At 37.5% G+C, this 3,774-nt stretch overlaps 1 pseudogene; it reads left to right on the plus strand.

The window, feature by feature from the left end:
- Nucleotides 1-2,132: 2,132 nt before the first annotated feature.
- On the plus strand, nucleotides 2,133-3,484 carry LOC111140358 (annotated as a pseudogene).
- The last annotated feature ends 290 nt before the right edge of the window (nucleotides 3,485-3,774 follow it).

Consider the following 3,774-nt stretch of genomic DNA (forward strand, 5'->3'; position numbering starts at 1 on the left):
GACTTATACTTCTTTGATTCCTCAGTATATAATAATGCATTCTCCATGGATCTATAAACATTGTTTACATTGTTTACGATAGTAAACAATGTAAACATAGTAAACAATGTAAACAATGTTTATAGGTTCATGGAGGATGCAAACTTGTACAGCCACTCTGGAAAACAGTATGGAGGTGCCTCAAAAAGTTAAGAATAGAACTACCCCAACCCAGCAACTGCACTACTAGGTATTTATCCAAAGGATACAAACATAGTGATTCAAATGGGCACAGGCACCCCAATGTTTATAGCAGTAATTATGGAAAGAACCCAAATGTCCATTAATGGATGAACTGATAAAGAAGATATGAGATACACACACACACACACACACACACACACACACACACACACCAGAATATTACTCAGCCTACCAACAAAAAGAATGAAGTTTCGCCATTTGTAATTATGTGGATGGAACTAGAGGGTATGATGTTAAGCAAAATAAGTCAAAGACAAATACCGTATGATTTCATTCATACATGGAATTTAAGAAACAAAATAGGTGAACATAGAGGAAAGGAAGAAAAAAATAAAATAAGATAAAAACAGAGAGGGAGGCAAACCATAAAAGACACTAACTATAGGGAGCAAACAGTGTTGTTGGAGGCAAGGTGGGCAGAGGATAAGGGTAACTAGGTGATGAGCATTAAGGAGGGCAATTGATATAATGAACACTGGGTGTTACATGGAAGTGATTATCACTAAATTCTACTCCTGAAACTAAAAAAAATTGTTTAATAAGTGTTTCATATTCATAATGAAGTCCATAAAGAAGCATAACTAATAATGAAGTCATCAAATAAGAAATTTGCGCCTAAGGGATGAAATGCTTATACCCAGGAGTTTTCATGACATTTAGTCTAATGAAAGCTTATATAATTTTCAACCATAAAATCAACTCAGGGACAAATCAATAGACAGGGACATTGAATTGCCTTGGCTTTTGAATTGGCTTGGCTTTTGGTTTCCCATATTATTTGGGGTCAGTCAGTATTACCTGCAAGTGTCTGAACACTTGCCAAGTGACTGATCATCACAGTAAAATTTGCTAGAATTTTTTTTTTTCTGTTTTCCTCTTCAGCTTTGCTGTAACCCATTTTACACATCAGGTAAAAAGCCAAGAGCTAAATACCAGTCCTCGCCTCATCTGAAGAAGACTCTAATCTTAATGGTAAGTTTTTCTCTTTATGGTCTTCCCCTACGGTGCCACCTCTTTTCTACTTCTTTCGTCTTCCTTCTCTTCCTTCCCTATTTCATTTCCCCCTCTCTGAATGCTNTCTTCCTTCTCTTCCTTCCCTATTTCATTTCCCCCTCTCTGAATGCTTATTCACTTTATTTTGCATTTTACTGTGTTATTCTCTTCCTGTTTTGAGAACTATAACCAGAAGAAACACTGAATTTGTTTAATCCTTTTCAAGTTAGTTTTACTATGCAATCAGATAAATTTAATATTGGCATAGGAGATGATAAAAGTGAAGAAATGAAGAGATGGAACGGAGACAAAACCCACCACACTGATTTGTAGGAATAAAAAATCAGATAGGACCAAGAAAGTGTGTTCTTTAGCTGAGTAGATGTGGCACAGGCCAAACCTGGGAAGAGCTACAGGTGTTACACTGAATTGCTTCCAGGATGATTTTATACCCAAAGCTGGATTTTTATTTCGACCATCTTAAACATTCATACATCATTTTGTTTCTCTGTTGCACACATGGTCAGTTCCTTGAGGCAATGATATTTATATACTCATTGGGCTGAGTAGAAGTACAATAACATTTTAGTCCTTACATACTGAGCAAAGAGGAAATAATTTTTTTCACATGCCTGTTCATTTCTTTACCTTATTACCATAAATGTAAGCCACGCTATAAAGATGATTTATAAGATGGTTTTTTATTTCATCAGATTTGTAGAAAATATTTGTCTTTCTTCAAAAGCAATGTAACAGTTTTTGTTAGAGTTTATCTTACATTACCAAAAGCAATTACTAATATTTTGACAATGTTATCTTCATATTTTATCTTTGGTACCTGTACATATTTTTTTCTCAATATTTTTACCAGAGCAAAAGTATATCAGGAGGTCAAGATGGAAAACTGTACAACTGTGACAGTATTTATCTTAGCAGGATTGACACAGGACCCCAATTTGAAGATTGTGTTATTTATCTTCCTGCTCCTCACCTACTTGTTAAGCATCTCAGGAAACTTAGTTATCATTACTCTCACTTTGCTGGATTCTCATCTCAAGACCCCTATGTATTTCTTTCTTTGAAATTTTTCTTTCTTAGAAATTTCTTATACAACAGTGTGCATCTCTAAATTGCTTGTGAGAATGGCAACTGGTGACAAAACGATTTCCTATAACTGTTGCACAACTCAGCTGTTTTTTTTTTTTTTAAAGATTTTATGTATTTATTTGATGGAGAGAAATCACAAGTAGGCAGAGAGGCAAGCAGAGAGAGAGAAGGAAGCAGGCTCCCTGCCAAGCAGAGAGCCCGATACGGGGCTCGATCCCAGGACCCCGGGATCATGACCTGAGCCGAAGGCAGAGGCTTTAACCCACTGAGCCACCCAGGTGCCCCCAACTCAGTTGTTTTTTGCTTTCCTTCTCAGTGCATCTGAATTTTATCTTCTGGCTGTTCTGTCCTATAATCATTCTGTTGCCATCTATAAGCCCTTGCATTATACGACCATTATGAACAGCAAAATCTATGTCCAGTTAGTCCTTAGCTCTTGGATCACTGGTTTCCTCCATCTTTCCAGGACTCATTTTAGGCTTAAGCCTGGACTTTTGTGACTCCAATATCATTGATCATTTCTACTGTGACACTGCTCCCCTCTTGCAAATCCCTGCACTGATACACGTGGGTTGGAAATGATGAGTTTCGTCTTAGCTTTGGTGACTCTGCTGGTCACTTCGGCATTAGTGATTCTATAATACACATGCATTGCCTTGACAATTTTAAAAATTCCTTCTGCCACCTAGAGGAAAAAGGCTTTCTCCACATATTCTTCTCACATGATTGTCATCTCCCTCTCATATGGCAGCTGCATCTTCATGTACATTAAACCCTCAGTCAAACAGAGGATATCCTTAATGAAGGGAGCGGCAATTCTCAATACTTGATTGCTTCACTTTTTTTTTTTTTTAAAGATTTTATTTATTTGACAGAGAGAGATCACAAGCAGGCAGAGAGGGAGGCAGAGAGGGAGTGGGGGAAAGCAGGCTCCCCGCTGAGCAGAGAGCCCGATGCGGGGCTGGATCCCAGGACCCTGGAATCATGACCCGAGCCGAAGGCAGAGGCTTTAACCCACTGAGCCACCCAGGCGCCCTTGATTGCTCCACTTTTAAACCCCTTCATTTATACTCTAAGGAACCAGCAGGTAAAGCAAGGATTTAAGAACTTGCTACAAAGATTTCTGTTTTTATTCAAATAGAATCATAATGAGATCTATATAAGGAAAGTTAATGAGGAAAATTGCAAAAGAAGTGCTTNGATCTATATAAGGAAAGTTAATGAGGAAAATTGCAAAAGAAGTGCTTAGATTGGGTCCCATTTTACCATTGCACCATCCAATATATAGTCATATCTGTCCTTTCACTTCTTTCTGAAGTGTCATGATGTTTATATTAGTTCTTGTTTCTCAATAACACCTTCCCTTTAAAAATACTAAAACTATTTTTCTGTTCCACTGTACGAGTTCTCAAATTTGACCTCTTTCTCTTC

This window comes from Enhydra lutris, unplaced genomic scaffold (genome assembly GCF_002288905.1).
Source record: "Enhydra lutris kenyoni isolate GAN:26980312 unplaced genomic scaffold, ASM228890v2 scaffoldscaffold634, whole genome shotgun sequence".
In the NCBI taxonomy this organism is placed as follows: domain Eukaryota; kingdom Metazoa; phylum Chordata; class Mammalia; order Carnivora; family Mustelidae; genus Enhydra; species Enhydra lutris.